This window comes from Heterocephalus glaber, unplaced genomic scaffold (assembly GCF_053883595.1).
Source record: "Heterocephalus glaber isolate CG9 unplaced genomic scaffold, H.glaber_assembly_v1.0 deba00001429, whole genome shotgun sequence".
Taxonomy (NCBI): Eukaryota; Metazoa; Chordata; class Mammalia; order Rodentia; family Bathyergidae; genus Heterocephalus; species Heterocephalus glaber.
The window spans coordinates 16,445,350-16,464,577 of record NW_028258294.1 but is presented as its reverse complement, the minus strand read 5'-3'; the positions used below and the strand labels follow the sequence as shown (position 1 = coordinate 16,464,577).

General features: G+C 35.9%; 1 long non-coding RNA gene across 1 annotated transcript in view; it reads left to right on the top strand.

Annotated features, from left to right (window-relative positions):
• LOC110346942 (uncharacterized) overlaps positions 1-10,353 on the top strand; it is a 51,980-nt gene extending 41,627 nt beyond the window's left edge. Inside the window, exons 2-3 of the long non-coding RNA XR_015451627.1 lie at positions 9,412-9,512; positions 9,833-10,353. This is a non-coding gene — a long non-coding RNA (uncharacterized LOC110346942). The remainder of the gene's footprint in view (positions 1-9,411; positions 9,513-9,832) is intronic.
• The last annotated feature ends 8,875 nt before the right edge of the window (positions 10,354-19,228 follow it).

Sequence of the window (19,228 nt, the reverse complement as noted above, 5' to 3'; positions counted from 1 at the left end):
TCTAATTGCCATGGCTAATGTTTCCAGAACTATATCGAACAAGAGTGGTGATAGTGAACATCCTTGTCTTGTTCCTGATTTTAGTGTGAAGGATTTCAGTTTTTGACCATTTAGTATGATATTGACTGTTGGTTTTTCATAGATGGCTTCTATCAGATTGAGGTAGAGACCATCTATTCCAATTTTTTGTAGGGTTTTTATCATAAATGCATGTTGGATTTTGTCAAATGCTTTTTCTGCGTCTATGGAGATAATCATATGGTTTTTGTCCTTGGCTCTATTGATATATGTATTACATTGATTGATTTGCATATATAGAACCATCCCTGCATCCCTGGGATGAATCCCACTTGATCAGGGTGTATGATCTTCTTGATGAACTTCTGCATTCTATTTGCCATTATCTTATTAAGGATTTTTGCATCTAGGTTCATTAGTGAGATTGGCCTATAGTTCTCTTTTTCAGTTGGGTCTTTCTCTGGTTTGGGGATCAAGGTGATGCTTGCTTCCAGGAATGAATTTGGGAATATTGCTTCCCTTTCCATTTCATTGAAGAGTTTAAACAGTAGTGGCAGCAGTTCCTTTCTAAATGTCTTGTAGAATTCAGCAGTGAAGCCATCAGGTCCTGGGCTTTTCTTAATTGATAAGTTTTTAATTACATTTTGAATTTCATTGGTTGATATTGGGTTGTTCAGAATTTTTAGGTCTTCTTCGTTCAACTTTGGTAATTCATATGTATCTAGGAATCTGTCCATTTCTTCTGTGTTGTCCATCTTATTGGTGTATAGGTTCTGGAAGTAGGTATTGATGATCCTCTGGATACCTGCTGGGTCTGTTGTAATTTCACCCTTTTCATTCTTAATTGCATGGTTTTGGGCCTTTTCTTTCCTTTTTCTGATAAGGTTGGCTAAGGGTTTGTCAATTTTGTTGATTCTTTCAAAGAACCAGCTCTTGGCTTCATTGAATTTTTTGTATCATTCTCTTAGTCTCCATTGCATTGATTTCTCCTCTGATCTTTATAATTTCCTCCCTTGTATGAGCTTTGGGGTTGTCCTGATCTTCTTTTTCTAGAAGCTTGAGATTCAGCATCAGGTTGTTTAATTGGGCTCATTCTGTTTTCCTAATATGTGTATTCAGTGCTATTAATTTCCCTCGTCAGACTGCTTTCATTGTGTCCCACAGATTCCGATATGTTGTATTGTCATTGTCATTTAATTGAAGGAACTGTCTGATTTCTTCTTTATTTTCCTCTGTGACCCATTATTTATTCAGAAGTGTGTTGTTCAATTTCCACATGTTTATGAAATTTTTTGAGTTTCTTTTGCTATTGATCTCCAATTTCATGACACTATGGTCTGATAATATACAGGGGATAACTTCAATTCCTTTGCACTTACTTAAACATGTTCTATGTGTGAGTATGTGGTCTATTTTGGAGAGTGACCCATGTGCAGCTGAGAAGAATGTGTATTCTGATTTTGTGGGGTGGAAGACCCTGTAAACATCTGTTAAGTTCATTTGTTCAAGAGTTCGATTGAGTTCTTGTATTTCATTACTTATTTTTTGTCTAGTTGATCTATCTATTTGTGACAGTGGGGTATTGACGTACCCCACTACAATTGTATTAGTGCATATATGATTTTTCATGTCCGTTAGTATTTGTTTTATATAGTTGGGTGCACTAGTGTTTGGTGCACAGATATTTATGATTGTCATCTCTTCCTCTTGGATTCTTCCCTTTACAAGGATGTAGTGTCCTTCTTCATCTCTCTTAATCAGTGTTTGTTTGACATCTACTTGATCTGCAAAGAGAATAGCTACTCCTGCTTTTTTTCGGGTTCCTGTCACATGGAGTGTTGTTTTCCACCCTTTAACTTTCAGTCTATAAGTTTCCTTTTGAATTAAGTGTGTTTCTTGTATGCAGCATATTGTTGGATTTTGCTTCTTCACCCATTCTGCCAGTCTATTTCTTTTGATTGGTGAATTGAGACCATTAACGTTGATGGTTATAACTGAAACGTATTGACTTGTCATTGCCATGACTTTTTCTTTTTGTTGGGTTCTCCCCCTTTACATTTAATTTCTTGTCATGTCAGATGGGTTCATTCTGCTTTGCTTCCTGGGGTTGTGATCCTCAATGTCTGTTCCTAGGATATTGTGTAAAATTCTTTGGAGTGCTGGTTTGGTATTCACAAAGTTCCTAAGGTGCTCTTTGTCATGAAAGTATCTTATTTCTCCATCCATTTTGAAAGATAGTTTTTCAGGGTACATCAATCTGGGTTGGAGGCTGTTTTCTTTTAGGGCTTGGAATATGTCACTCCAGGCTCTTCTTGCCTTGATGGTTTGTGTTGAGAAGTCTGCTGTGATTCTGATGGGCTTTCCTTTGCATGTGATTTGTTTCTTTTCTCTAACTGCTTGTAGAACTTTGTTCTTCTGTTGTGTTTCTGGAATCTTAACAATTATATGCCTATGTGTAGATTATTTTTGATCAAGGCTATTTGGAGTCCTATATGCCTCACTTATCTGTATGTCAAGCTCTTTCCCCCTGCTTGGGAAGTTTTCTGCCATTATTTCTGTGAAGAGATTTTTTTATGTCATCTCCACTCTCTCCTGTTTCTTCATTGACTCCGATCAGTCTTATGTTATTCTTCTTTGCATCATCTAGCAGCTGCTGGATTGATTTCTCATGTTCCCTTATAATTTTGAAGCACTTTTTCTTTTCCTTGACCTCATATTTTTGTATTATGGTTTATATTCAAAAGGTCCCTCAAAACTCATGTGTTTAGAGGCGGATCTTTTGGCGGTTGATTGGATCATGGAGGTGCTGTTCTTCAGTGGATTTAACCACTCTCAAGTTCACCCAATGAATGCACTCTTAAGAGGTGGGGCTTGGAGGCAGCAGGCTACTAGGGGTTTGACTGGCTGGGAATATTTCCCTCCTGACTCCTCCTTTCCTGCTCTGCTTCTTGGCTACCATGAGGTGAGCAGCTTTCACTTTCCTCTCTGCTAGGCTCTTCCCTCACACCATTTCTGCTTTGGAGCTAGCTATTGATTCAGGAACTGAGAGCTCAGACATTGTGAGGCAAAATACACTTCTTTTTAAAGATATGTGTGCTGGGCTTTGTGTGTCAATGATGAGGAGACCAAGTAAGACATACCGAAAAGTAAGATTGCTGGATCAACTGGTTGTCCTATTTTAAATTTTTTAAAGGCTCTTCAAATTGTTTTGTAAAATGTCCATAGTAATTTTCATTCTTTCAACAGTGTACAAGGTTCTCTCTTCTCTCCAACTTCAGCAAAATTTAATATTATGAGGTGCGCATGGTGGCACATGCCTGTCATCCTAGCATTCTGGAGGCGGGGGGAGGGGGTGCTGTGAATTTGAGGCCAGCCCCAGCTACATAGTAATTTCAAGGCCAGCTTGAACTGCAAAGCAAGACCCTGTCTCAAAATATCACCACCACCACCACCAACAACAAGCAAAACCCTAATATTTTGGTAATGGCTATTCTAACATATGTGGTTGCAATTTTGCCTTGGACATCAGTGAAAAGTACTAAGGTTGAGTATCTTTAAAACTTTTTATTAGTAAGTGTTTGCAGTACATAATGATTACAGTCATCATCGTGGAGAGTTGTTACATGTGAATGACACATCTTAATTCTTTCTAGCTTCCTTTTCTCTCTCTCTATCTCCATCTCTTGGTCCTTTTTCCATTGCAAAAGTTCTATCTCCCTGTTTCCTGTTATCTTTTATTTGGCTCTTTTTTTTTTTGGTTTTTTGAATCAGGGTCTTGCTTCGTAATTCAGGCTGGCCTTCAACTCACACCAATCCTCCTGCCTCTGCCGCCCAAGTGCTGGGATTACAGCCGTGTGCCACCACTCCTGGCCTTATTTGGCTCTTTTATTAATTTATACTTTGGGTTACTTGTGTAAAAGAAACCATGTTATATATAAACTTATGTGTCTAATTTATTTTGCTTAAAATTATGGTTTCAAGGTGCACCCATTTTCCTACAAATGGCTCAAATTTGTCCTTCTTTATAGCAGAGTAATACTCCATTATGCATAAATACCACATTTGTTTTTATCCATTCATCTATTGATGAACATATTGGCCACATTCAAGATTAAGCTATTTTGAGTTGTATTGCAATAAACATGAATATGCGTGTATCACTGTAATTTCTTTAATTCTTTCAGGAAGATACCTGAAAGGAGAATACCTGGATCCAATGGAATTTCTTATTTTTTTTCAGAAATTTCCATACTTATTTCCATTTTAGTTGTACTATTTTACATTCCTGCTAACAATGTAGAGGGGTTCCCCTTTCCCCACAGACTCAGCAGTACTTATTTTTTGAATTCTTGGTGGTGGCCATTCCTTCTGGTATAAGATGCAATCTGTGCTTTAATTTGTATTTGTCCAATGGCCAAAGATACTGAACATTTTTTCATGTACTTAATGTCCATTTGTACTTCATCTTCTAAGAAGTGTCTATTCATTTCAATTTGTCATCTTTTGGGTGTTTTATTTTGGAGGCTGTATGGCTTGTATCTAGATGTCCCACAAAACTTCATGTGCTCATAGGTGGGGGTTTTTAGAGCTGGCTAGATCTAGGGCATGTGATACTGGGATTAAGGGTGTGTGGCACTAAATTAGTCCACTGATTGAAATTAGCACAGTTCTGAGTGTGGCTGAGTAGATTTACTGAAGATTTATCTTTCATCCATTTTCAGTCTTCTACAGGTGTACAACCAGCTTTCTCAGCACCATTTGCTGAGGAAGTTATTTTCTTCAAGCATATATTTGTGGTCCCTTTGTCAAAGATCAGTGGTTGAATGTGTCTGGAGTTGTTTCTGCATCCTCTTTTTCTGTCCCAATGATTCACATTATTATTGTGCCAGTATCATGCTGTTTTTGTTCCAGTAGCTTTGTTATAGAAATTGATATTAGGGATTGTGATGCCTCCTACTTACTCTTGTTGCCTGAGATTGTTTTTGCTATTCTGGGTTTCTTCTGGTTCCATATAAATATTAGGATTCTTTTTTTCAGTTCTGTGAGGAATGCTGTCTGTACTTTGATTGGGATTGCATTAAATCTGTTTATCAATTTTGGAAGTGTGGCCATTTTGACTATCCTTGTTCTGTCTATCTAGGAACAGGGGATTTTCCTGTTCCAATTCTTTGATATCTTCTTTGATCTTTTTCATATTACTTTAGTTTTTTTTTTTTGGTATCAGGACCTTGTGCTTGGGTGTGGTGCCACTGCATTAAATCCCTGGCCCCACTTTAGCTTTTGTTGTAGTGGCTTTTCACTTTCTTGGTTAATTCCTATGTTTTTGATATTCTTGCTGTTATTGTGAATGGTATTTTTTTCCTAATTTATTTTTTGTGGGTTGGGTTTATTATTGACATAGAGGGCTACCTGCCTGCCTGCTTGCTTTCTCTTTTTCTTTCTTTCTTTCTTTCTTTCTTTCTTTCTTTCTTTCTTTCTTTCTTTCTTTCTTTCTTTCTTTCTTTCTTTCTTTTTCTTTCTTTCTTTCTTTCTCTTTTTTCCTTCCTTCCTTCCTTCCTTCCTTCTTTCTTTTTTTCTTTTTCTTTCTTTCTTTTTGTGGTACTGGGAATCAAACTCAGGGCCTTGTGCTTGCCAGACAGGCACTGTTCCACTGAGCTACATACATCCTTGGCCCTGATTTTTGTGTACTGATTTTGTATCCTACTACATTGCTGAACTTGGTTATACTAGGACTCTTTTGGTGGAATTTTTGGACCTTCTATGTAAAGAATCATGTCACCTGCAAATAATGTTAATTAGACTTCTTTCCCTATACGTATCTCTTTTATTTCTTTCCCCTGCCTGGTTGTTCTAGCTAATGTTTCAGGTACTGTACTGAACAGGAGTGGTGATAGTGGACATCCTTGTTGTGTTCCTGAGTTTAGAGGGAAAAGTTTAAGTTTTTCTCCATTTCATAAGATGTTGACTGTTGGTTTGTCATAAATGGCTTTTATCAGATTGAAATAAGATCCATATATACTTATTTTCTTCAGGGTTTTTTCATCATGAATGGACATTAGATTTTATCAAAACCTTTTTCTTTATTGAAATGATAATGTGATTTTTTTCCTTTCTATTGTTTATATGTTGTATTACGTTTATTCATTTGGCAATTTTTAAGTATTCTTTCATCCCTAGAATGAAGGCTACTTAGTTATGATAAAGATTTTTTGATGATTTGGTGCATTTTATTTGTCAGTATCTTGATAATTTTTATAACTATGTTTATTAAAGAGATTGGCTTGTAGTTTTCCTTTTCAATTGTGCCCTTGTCTGATTTTGCAATCAGGGTAATGGTAGATTCCAGGAATGAATTTGGGAGTACTCCTACCTTTTCAATTTCATTGAAGAATTTGAGGAGTATTGGTCTTATATTCTCCCTGAAGGTCTGGTAAAATTCAGCAGGTCCTGGGAAAATTCCACTAGGTCCTGGGCTTTTCTTAGCATGCTTTTATTATTGACTTGATTTCACTGCCTGGATTGTTCAGATTACCTATGTCTTCTTAGTTCAGTTTTAGTAATTCATATGTTTTCAGGAATTTGTTCATTTCTTCAGGAATCTTCAATGTGTTGGAGTGCAGTTTTTCATAATAGTTACTAATTGTCTGCATTTCAGTGGTGTTCATTGTGATCACACCTTTTTCATTTCTAATTACATGGGTGTGGGTCTTTCTGTTCTATCTTCTGGTAAGTTTGGCTAAGTATTTGTCTATTTTAATTAGTTTTCAAAGAACCAGCTCCTCAATTAATTTGATTCTTGGTTTTTTTTTGGTCTGAATTTTGTTAATTTATGCTCTAATTTTTATGATTTCCCTCCTTCTACTAAATTTAGATTTAGGCTGTTCTTGTTTTTCTAGTATTTTGAGTAACATTCTTGGGTTATTTATTTAAGCCCATTTTGTTTTCTAAAGTGAGCATTTATAGCAATAAACTTCTCTGTTAGGACTGTTTTCATTGTGTCCCATAGATTTTGGCATATTGTACTGGTATTATCATTTGATTCTAGGAATTAATATCTTCTTTGACTTCTTCTATGAGCCATTGACTGTTCAGTAGTGTTATTTAATGTGTTTGTAAAATTTCTGTGCTTTTTTGTGATTGATTTTCTAGTTTCAAAGCATTATGATTTGATAGTATATATGGAATGATTTTGATTGTTTTGTATTTGTTTAATCAATTTGGACTAGTATGTGGTCTATTTTGGAAAAAGTTTTGTGTGCTGCTGAGAAAAATGTATTCTAGTAGAGTAGAACCCTATGTAGATATCTATGAAGTTCATTTGTTGGACAGTGGGGTCAGTTCAGCTCTACTATTTCATTCTTTCTTCTTATTTTTGTTTTAGATATTTTTTTGAAACAGGGTATCACTATGTTGTTCAGGCTTGCCTTAATCTCACTGTGTAGCCTAAGCTGGTCTTGAAACCATAATGATTTTCCTGCCTTAGCCTCCCATGTTGTGAGATTATAAGCGTGCACCACCATGCCCAGCAGCTCTGATATTTCTTTGTTATTTTTTTGTTTAGTTGATCTATTTGTGAAAATGAGGTATTATGGCCACCTACTGATAGTGTTGGTGTTTTTTTTATCCTTTACGTCTAATAGTGTTTGTTTTATGAACTTTGGTGCACTGATGTTTGGTGCATATATATTTACAGTTGTTATCTCTTCCTGTTGAATCATTCCCTTAACTAATGGAAAGTGATCTTGTCTTTTCTCATCAGTTTTAGCTTAATATTTACTTTATCTACAAATAAAAGTTGCTACCGCTGCTTTCACAATCCTGGTACATGGAATATTGCTTTCCATTCTTTGGTGTTTAGTCTATGAATTTTTTTCTTGGTTAGATGAGTGTTTTGAATGCAACAGACCATTAGCTTTTATTTCTTGATTTGGCCTGCCAATTGTATCTTTTAATTGGGGACCTGAGGCAATTTATGTTGAGAGTTATTACTGAAAAATAATGACTTATTTCTGTCATTATGTTCATTTTTGTTGTTGATTCCTTTACCCCCCCCCCCCCTTTAACTATTTACCTTGCTTGACATATTGATTCCATTCAACTTTTTGGCTTTTTTGTCTTCATCATTAATGTCTAGGACATCCTTGAATATTTTTAGAGTGCTGGTTTGGTGTTCATGAATTTCTTAAAATGTTCTTTTTTATGGAATATTCTTATTTCTCCATAAATTTTGAATGATAGTTTTGCAGGATATATTAGTCTGGTTTGAAAGTTATTTTCTAGGGATGGAAACATTTTACTCCAAACTCTCCTACCCTTTAAAGTTTGTGCTGAAAATAATCCTGTAATCCTAGTGGGTTTACTTTTATATATGATTTCTTTGTCTCTGACAGCTTTAAAGATTCTGTCTTTTTGTTGGACTCTGGGATTTTGACAATGATGTGTCATGGGGAGTTGCTTTTTTCTTTTGGCATTCCATAAGCTTTACTTACCTGTATGTTGAGTAACTTCACTGTACTTGAAGTTTTCCACTGCAATTTCTGTAAATAGAATTTTAAATTTCATTTGTGCTGTCTTCTAATGTCTCTCTAATGCCAATTAGCCTTAGGTTAGTCTTCATATCATCTATAACTATTGGATGAAGTTTTCTTGCTCTCATTGTTTTTAAGGTTTCTCTGACTATATCACAGTGTTACTCCATTTTGTTTTTGATTTCTGAAAAATTTTCTTTACATCGTTCATTTCTTCTGTTTATGAATTCAAAAGAATTATTTGTCTTTGGAATTTTTGTTTGGCACCTTTTTGTAGAACCCATTTTTTTTTTTTTTTGGTAAATTTGTCATTCATGTTTTGAACCATTTTTCTGAGTGCTTCTAATTTTTTATTTGTTTCTCTCATAACTACACTGGTCAGTTTGTTTGACATTTTCACTATCTTTTGGGTAATATTATGCTGATTTTCTTTTCTTCCTCTTTAATCATTTCTTGCAACTCAGCTATCTGGTGTTTGATTTCCTCTTCATTGATGCCCCTTGGATCTGCTTTGAGAGAGTTAGGAGTCTTTGATTTTTTTCTTTTTTCATTTTTGCCTTGTTTTTCCATGTTACAATTTTTGGTGTGTGTATATGCTGAGGACTGAGGTAAATAGAGTGAGAAGAATTTGTTGTTGGTATGATCTCTTTGGTTAATTCTTTTTTTTTTCAATGATGTGTTCTTGACTTTATCAAAAGGTATTGTTAATTTGTTCAACTTATTCAATTTAATTGGGTTGGACCCTGTAACTGTGTTATAAGGAAAAAATTTCTACTGGTTATAGCCACAGCAACAGATCCAACCATACAGCAATGATAAACATTAAAACTTGTTTTGATTTTACTTTTTTCAACGCCTCTTACAGACTTTGTTGTACTGGCATTTGTGAATTGTGTACCATGTGGAAGGTGGACAAAGAGAGGAATGGGACACGGAATAGGGGTATGCCAATAGAAAAGGAGGGAGGTAAGATACATGTTAATATGTAACACAGACAGGAATTTGGAATTGTTTTTGATAGGATTAAGAGCTAGTGTTGAGTTTGAAAGCACATTTGTGTAGGCAGGAAGTACGCAGTTGGGTGGAAGTGTAAAGACTGAGAGAGGCTCTGAGATTGCTAGAACCTGTTAATGTATTTATATATAGTTTTGTTTGGATCCTCTAAGCCCAATTTTATTAAGGATTACTCTGATATGGCTATGAATGGCACTGCTTAGTTTATAGCACTGATTAATTCTTATTCTCTAACGTACTTATACAGGCCCTTGTAATATTTGTGCCATTAGATAAAAAGGAGGAGCAAGAAGGGAAGGAGGTGAGGTAATGAAGAAGAGAGGAGTAAAAAAGAAAACAGGAGAGAGAGTAAAAAGAAGCACTAAAAGAAGGAGCAGATCAAAGGGGAAACGCCTTGAAGAATAAAGTATAATAACAATACAATACCAAGAAAGAAACAAGAACCATTGTTCAACCAAGATGACCCAAATCAAACAAAGAAGGAAGGAAATAATAAAAGGAACAAATAAAAATAAAAAACTAAAATAAAATAAAAATAAAAAACTCTGCACAATTGTTAAAGCATTAACCCAGAGCACCCACAAGACTCCCTCTACACTAGAACCACAATCTGATCGTAAGCAGCAGTAAATTGTCTGCCCAAAGCCATAAGGACTATTGTTCCTGCTGAACATAGGGCAAGGTTGCAAGCTGTGCTCCAGGCATAATCCACAGCAGGCCTCTGGATCTTACTGCCTTAATCTATCTGAGGTGAAATATCAGGGATGTCTTTGTGTCTTCCCTTCACAGACTCTCCTTGCCTGATATATGTCCCTTTGCCCACAGAACTCTTATCTGTCTCAGCTCCACCTCTGGAACCTAGGGCCACCCCTAGGCTTGGCAGAGGGCCTCGTTTTCCAGTGCAGGGTGATGGGCAGCATCTCGTGCTGTCTCAGGCCTTTCTGGTGTTTGAGCAATCAATAGGAGAGCTCCCTCTATTCGGGCTACACCAAATTGTCCTTTCATCTGGCCTCCAGTGTCTCTCCTCTTACAGATCTCTCCCCCTCCAATCTCAGCTTTGTGTATTTGGTATAGACCTGCGTTCCCCTGGCCTCTGGAATCCTTATCTAGGGTATGCTAGAGGCCCTCTGCAGGAGCCTGCAGCCAATTGAGGGTAGTGTGGTGAAAGTTCCACAAACAACACTCCGATTTATGTGGCAGGATTGGGTGAACTGTTTTTTTCTCTGTTGAGCAAGCCTTCTGTCTTTCCATTGTCCTGCTGCTCCCAGGTGCTGGAGTGCTGGGTGCAAGTGTGTGGCATTTTGTCCCACTCCATTCTCCTGCTTTCAGCTTCTGTGTTTTCCCAGGGTGTATGTGTTTCACTTGCCATGCCAGATAGTTAGAGAAACTGTGAGTCTATTCCATTAGCCAAGCTGTCATTGAAGGGCTACCTCCATCCCTCAGTCAGATCCACTCCCAAAACGACATCTATTCTGTGTCTGGGGTGGGCAGTGAGGTGCCGGTGACCTAAGAGTGGTCTGGTTTCCTCCCACAAACCCCTTAGACACTGGACTTTAGCTCAGCTACATTTTCTTTTTATTTATCCTCTGTATCACATTATCTTTTGCCCCCTTGCAGGGTCTCTGTCTGCTTTTCTCCAGCACAAGTTTAGACACTCACTCTTACCATCTCCTCCTGGGCGGCCATCTTCTCTCCTCCAGCATTTTTTTAGCACTGTATACCTGTTGCCAATTTGGATGTCTTTAAAGAGATTCTCTTCAGGTTCTCTGTTTTGAAAAACCAATGCATTGTTTATTCTTGTGATCAATTTTTAACTTTTTTTAGCTGTCGAGTTCTTGATATATTTTGGATATTAATCATTTATCAGACATATGGTTTGTAAATGTTTCCATTTTGTAGGTTGTCTCCTCTATTGTTTCTTTGGCTGTACAGAAACTTTTCAGTTTACTGTAATCCTATTTGTATATTTTTTATTTTGTTATCTATACTTTTGGGGGTAATATCTCAAAATAATCACTGCTCAGGCTGTCATGGAATTTTTCCCTATGTTTTCCTCTGGTAGATTTATAGTTTTATGTCTCACATTTACATCTCTAATCCATTTGGATTGATTTTTGTATGGGGTGGTGAGGGTTTAATTTCATTCTTCTGCATATAAATATCCAGGTTCTCAGCACTTTGAGGATACTGTCTTTCTGCATTGTGTGTTTTTGGCACTTTTGTTAAAATTCAGTTGGCTATAATTTGTGGATTTATTTCTGGCCCATCTATTCAGTTCTATTGGTGTTTGTATCTGTTTTATACTAGTAGCATTATTTTTTTTTCATGATGTTTTGATTACTATAGTTTGCAGTAGATTTTGAAATGAGATAGTGTGATGCCTCCAGCTTTTTTCTTTTGGTTCAAGATTGGCTTGGCTTTTTGGAATCTTTTGTAATTTTGAATGAATTTTATGATTATTTTTCTATTTCTATGAAAAATATTGGAATTTTGATAGTCATTTCATAAAATCTGAGAATGTTTTGAGTAGCATGGATATTTTAAAAAGTTAATTCTTCCAATTCATGAAGGTAGGATGTTGTTCCGTTTACAAGGCATGTAACTTCTTTGAAGAACTGCACTCTATGTCCCCATTATTTATTTTTTTTCCTTTAAATTCTTTTAATGGTACATTTTAGGTATACAATACATTTACATTAATCACTGGGTACTTGTACCTGTACATGATGTACCTTGGTTCCTATTTTTTCCCCATTCCCTCTCCTCCCTTCACCCCCTCCACCCTTCCCTATTTACAAAGACTTTGTTTCCATTTTTTCCTTTTTTCATAATTTTTCCTCTCCCTTCTTTCTTTTCCCCTTTGCTTCCCACTTCCCCTAGCCCTTTGGACCTTTTCTTCCTATTTCAAATTATCAGTTATTCATTTTAATCATTTTAATCCTTATTTACACTTTCAGTTTCTCACACCAGAGAAACTATTCAATATTTACACGTGTCCTATTTATTTCACTTTGGAGTATGGCCTCAATAGGCATGCATTTAGCTATAAATGTCTCTAGTTTGTCATTCTTTATGGCTGAGCAGTACTCCATTTTATAAAAAAAACCACATCTTCAGTTTCCAGTCAATAGGCACTTGGACTGTTTCCAAGCTTTAGCTATTACAAACTGTGTCACTATAAACATGGTTGCACATATATCGCTGTGGTATGATAGAACTCTTGAAGACACTGGCATAGGAAAAGAGTTTATGAACAAAACCTCAGTAGAACGGGAACTAGCACAAAGAACCAACAACTGGGATCTCATTAAATAGCTTCTGCACTGCAAGTGAAACCACCAACAGAGCTAAGAGACAACCTACAATTTGGGAAAAAAATTTTTGGAGGTGTGCCTCAGACAAAGGACTACTACGTAGAATGTATAAAGAACTTAGAACCTAAAAAAATCAGACCCCCCCCAAATTTAAGGACCCAATTCAAAAATGGGCATCTGAAATGAACAGACATTTCTCAGACAAATAAAGTAAAAGCAGCAAATAAACATATGAAAAAATATTCAACATCACTGGTCATTCGAGAGATCCAGATGAAAACATCACTGAGATTCCACCTCACCCCAGAAAGAATGGCTGCTATCAAGAAATCAACCAATAACAAATGTTGGCAGGAGTGTGTGGAAAAAGGACCCCTTCTCCATTGTTGGTGGGAGCCTATTATTTCTTACTTGGAGTACTCTAATGGCCTTTTTCATGTTTCCACATTTGTGTCCTCTCTCTAGCATTTACTTTTTAGAGAGCCTATGAGTAATTCCTTGAAAGCATAATGCTAATCATTTTACTCCTCTGAAGCCCATTATAATAGAATGATTAAAAACATACTTTGGTTAAGAATTTAAGGCCAGAGCTATAAGATAGAAAAGAGAGGTGAAAGATAGACCATATTTTTTTGAATCTCAATAATAGATAGCTAAAACCAGCTATATGATTCTAAAATACACTACTCACATCAAGAACTCAAGATGTTGATGGATACAGGAAAACTCATCAAGAGAATTTTTGAACAGAACTTCTCTGGAGAGAACTTGGCTGTCTCAGTTATCTAGCATGGGCACTTCACTGAGACTCTTCAGGGATCTTACTATAGAATGCCACTACAAATTTTATACAAATTAGATAGAAACCATATAAGAAAAAGGTAGCCTTAAGATTATTTCTTTTGGTACGGGGAATCAAACTCAGGGCCTTGAGCTTGTCAGGCAGGTGCTACATGGCTGAGCCACATCCTGGCCCTTTAAGATTTTAAAAGTGCTGTCAAAAATCATTGCCTTGAGTAATAATGGGACTGAAGGGAAAATGGCTAACCAGAGGAATGTACATCTCCCATGACATGGAAATTGGAACTGAATCTTTCCAGTGATCTGTCTAAAAAGCTATGAAAGTATCAGAGACAAAGAATTAGATTTAGATACTTGCTATACTCATAAAGTGAGGAGACTTGCACTTCCTCCTTTAAATAAGCAAGAAGTTTTTGTGTACTCCTTATTTTCCTTCTAGTCCTTTCTCTTTCAACCTGGTACTATCAGAAATGTAGGTTATAAAAAATGTGAGAGGAGAGTGAAAATTTAGGGAGAAAAAGAAGTATGAATATACTGTCCCTCTTGGATTATTGCTAATTTACAGACGCTCTCAAATAGGAGGGAAGAAGCATTTTAACTTTAAATTTAACTTTAAATGTGTTACTCCATTAATCTTGATTATTTTAGTTATTGAATTGAGACAAAAGCTTTGCAACTTATGGTAACTGTGGGACTTATTGTGATCTATCAGTTTAGAGACTACTGGATCTTTATCAAGTTTATCAATAAGTGAATGTCTTCCTCTCTTAGATAACACCAAGGGAGAATAGTATGTAAATATAAAGTGATTTTTTGATTAAATCTCAAAAATAGTGCCTATTTAAAATACTAGTCTAACACTCTGAAGCTTATCAAACTTTGAATAAAATCATAGGTGCTCTTGATCTCATCTCTTGCTGCCCCTGTCCTAATTCACTCATTCATTCCATGTCACACATTGGCTTTCTTTATTATTTTTCTATTTCATGAGCTGGACCTTTTCTTCCTCATGTGTAAGATTCACATCTTAGCCTGAAGGCTCTCCCTACCTTTCTGCTTTATTCGTCTTTATTCTTCATAATATTTTCCACAATGCTGTTCTCACCTGTCTAAACCTGTACTGGTGTCTGGCTATTGGAGGACCCATGCTGACACATGATCAGTGGGGATATTTTTCAGAGCTTCTCTGAGAGTAAAAGCTTGATTTGAAATTTGGAGCATGAATGGGAGACAAGCATAGATATTAAATGTGGATTATTACTTATGGATTCTATGTGTAATTAGATGGGAACGTAGGGTGATATCTTGTTGAACTTTGTTGTTGATGATTTTTGTATGGGTGTTAGGAAGGCAATAGGGGCCAGGGCTTTCCCTTATGGTGGAAATCTAGTCTTTGCTCTATGTCTTTGGAGGTGGGTATTATTTTTCCCACATCAAATGAGGAAGCCAAGGCTTATGGATTGTAATCAAATTGCTTGCTCTGTTAAGAGAGATGGATTATTTCAAAGTCTTTCTTTTCTTAGAGCTAATATGATAGCTTTGAAAAAGCCAGTAAAGAAGGTGTGTTGAAATTGTGGAAGAGCAAGAGAGGGGATAATTGATGTATTACGAATTTTACATCCTAGAAGTGGCAGGAGATTATATAACATCATCAAATAAGGAGAAACATCTTCCTCTGATATTAGGATGGCTGGTATCATCAGTCCATGATACTTCTTAAAATTTCTAATAACTACTTTTCTATTACACCAGGAGTTAAAACCCAAATTTTTTTTTTTTTTTTTTTTGGTACCGGAGATCGAACTCAGGTCCTTGTGATTGCACAGCAGGCGATGAAACCACTGAGCTAAATCCCTGGCCTCATAAACCTAAATTTTTAATCATGGCCTACAAGACCCACTTTGCTTTACCTCTGCCCAATGCTCTGTCCTCTTCTACCACCCTTAGCTTCCTTGAGGAAGCATCCCTTCCTTGAGCAAGTCAGGCCTTGCTGGCCCCAGGCCTTTGCACTAATCTGTTCCTCTGCCTAGAAAACTTTTTATTGAAATCAGGTCTCAAGGCAAGTATTATATTAAAGATTGCTCATAAGTAATCCTTTCCCCAAGTTATTCTTCTATAGTACTATTTGTCATAGAATGCACCAGTTTCTGAAATACATTTCACTATCTTTTTTTTTCCCGACAGATATAAACTTCATGAATATAGAGACCTTGTTTGTCACATTACTGCTGTCTTTTCAGGGTTTAGAATGTTGTCTCCTATATAATAGACATTTTTACTGTGTTTCAAGTAAAAAGCAGGGAGTTGAAAATACTTATATCAAGAGATAAATTTTCTGCTTTTTGAACTTGGTACCTCTGAAAGTAAGAAGGTCGGGAGGATTTAGGAAAGGTTGACATGCTGACTATGAATAGTAGATGAGAGATGAGTAAGTGATAAGTAAAAAAAAATATCAGCAGTGAGCTAGATGAGCTAGCATTTCTCTTCTATTATAAATACAAATGCAAAAGTCCCTGAATCTAGGAAACACACACTCACCCTAGCTTCTTATTTGATCAGTAAATGTACAAATAGCCTTAAAACTTTACCAATTTTGTTGATGCATTTATATTGTTTCCTTGTTGCCACAAAACCTTTAAAACTAAACTTTGGCCTGTTTTGTGATTTTTCTCCTCCAGTTCCAGTGAAGATTAAATCGACCTAGCATTTTTCTTTGCATATTAGTTTTGCTTTTTCCCGGTTCTTTTCTTTCTAGGCAATTTTTTTTTTTGTCTCACCCCAACCACTTTTCACCCTGAAGTGGAGAGTTTAATTTTCTTTCTCATTAAAAAAAGAATAAAATCACTACATGGATAAGCCAACCAGAATTTTCAATTTTGCATTTTCAATATTCAGTTTTATTTCTGGGGGATTTCCCTTACTTGCTCTCTCTGCCATGTATGTTATTATGAGAATTTTCCAATCCCATAAGCAAAAGGCAATGTGTTTTTATTTTAAAAGTTTCTGTGAGTTTAGGAAATAAATCACATAAAGAATCAGAAGAGTTTTACAAGTAACAATGAGTGTACTTTGAACCTGGGAAATAGTCATAAGCTTATATGATACATTCATCAATTTATTCATTCATTTAATATTTATTGAGTGTCTGTTACATGCTAGGCAGTATATTAGGCACAAGGATATGTAGGTAGAGGTGACTTTCCCTTGAAAGATTACTGAAGAAGACAGATGCTTATCAACAATTTTGTTTAAATTCAGTAAAGATTTATGGATAGCATGCTCAACAGAACTCTCGCGTCTACTTGGAGATTTAGAAGATGAAAAAGTTGAGGGGGATCACACAATATTTTAAAGGTTGAAGTTTGAAGTTTACCTCTATAAAATGGCAGAGGATAGTCCAAGCAGAGCAATGAAGCTGTAGGTTCAGGATGGTTCAAATAGTGAGTAAGTGGTTCAAATAATAGTACCAATTGCTGGCCATAGTGGTACAAGTCTGAGTGACAGTACTTGGAAGTTTGAGGAAGGAGGATCTCTACAAGTTTGAGGCCAACATGGACTACATAGTGAGTTCAAGGCCAGCTTGAACTACATGGCAAGACCCTGTTTCAAAAAAAAACTACAAAAAAATAGTACCAGATTATGAGAGCTTTGAACAAACTATTAAGGCAGGTGGACTTTATACTGAAAGTGAAAAAGAGTCTCCAAGGAATTCAAGAAAAAGTCACAGCTAAGTTTGTTTTTATAAAAGTACCAGTTTGAAAGCAGGTTCCACCATGGCATTAGAGGAGTTTGAGTGGAAAAGGGGACAGTCAAGAGACACTTGAGAAACAACAAAAGCTCAACTATGGAAGGTGACAGCCTGAAAACTTGTAAAAGTAAAAGAATTAGTAGAGCATGATGCTGTCACTGTATGTGGAAAGTGATCACTCCTAAGTTAATGACTTGAAAAACCATTTAAAAATTCAGGAGTACTAAAAGATGAAGCTTGAAGGTTATTGGGGCATTTTCAACTGATGAGTTATTGAGATAGTCAAGTTCAGATGGCTGGGAAGCACTAAAATTCTGCCTTGGAGCTCAAGGGAGAGAAAGAGGTTAGAGGTGGAGGTTGAAAGTCAGAAGCATCTAAAAGTGCTTGGAGCCTGGCTAGGGAGAGATTCCGCAGCCAATGTGGATGAGTGACAAGAGAGAGGGGGTAAAAAGAAACTCTGGGGTGCATTAGCAGAGAAAATGGAGCCGAGAAGATGGCTGAGAATATGTGACAGGAGAAAAATAAGGACAAAACAGTTGTAGAAGTTAAGAAAAGAGAGTTTCAAAGAGGATGTATTTTCATTATTTTAAAACTAAAATTTCAATTAGCCATTGAATAGACAACCTTAGAAAGATAATGAAAAATGGTTTTAAACTTTTTTACTTAGGTTAAAATTTTGATTTTAGAACTTTGCAATAAATTCTATTTTATTTTAAAATTTATATTTTACAACTTTAGCATATTTTCTAAAGATTGTTTCTTATAATAAATCACAAATGAAAACCATATGGAAGTCAGGACAAATGTTCACATACGTTAGATCTGTATTTTATATTTTAAAGTTTGCCTCAAGTGATACTGCTTTTCTTCTTTCAAAATATATATGCAGAGATCATTTTGTGTCTTTTGTTTTTCTGAATTGTAATTAATTTAAGTCTCATTGTAAAAACTCTCAAATAAAATTGGAGAGAATGTCTGATAAGTCTGTTTGTATTCACACTCTAGACTCAATTACCAATATTTTGCCATGACTACTTGTCTGCCTTTAACTTTTCTTTCTCTTCTTCCATTTTTTCCTCCTTTTATCTTTGCATTGCTTTAGTAAATACCTGCTATCGTGCATTGTGTGTGTGTGTGTGTGTGTGTGTGTGTTGATACTGTTGATTGAACCTAGGTCCTTCATACTGAACTACATCCCAAGTTAGTTTGAATTTTTTAAATTTTAAGAGAGTGTCTGGATAATTCTCAAATTTCTCAGGCTAGTCTTGAACTTCAAATCCTCCTATCTCAGCCTCCCAGAATTCTGTGATTACGGGTGTTTGCCACCATGTCCTGATTTTTATATCTTTCAAAAAACCAAGTATTTATATAAAATAAACCGTAACTTGTCACAACTAACAAAACCAGTGTATCATCTAGCTAGCCCATTTGTTTCCCTGATCCTTTAGAAATATATCAATGACTTATTTGAATTAGAATTCAAGCAATGCCCCTTTCCTCTATTATTCCTTACATGTTATGATAAAATGCTGAAGAATTTCCCACATTCTGGATTTGATCAATTACTTCTTCATGGTTTCATATGCATATATTTATTTATTTATTTTTATATAGTCTTGTGTTTGTTATGGCAGGTACACTTGAATTTCAAAAATTTAAAACATATAAAAAGTGGTTAGGGACTAACATTTGTATCAACAATTGATAAATGTCTAAGATTATTTATTATACAGCAGGATACAATGGTAGGGCTAATGCCAACAAGGCACCATGGATGTTAGTCTAAAAATTATCACTAAGCTTTA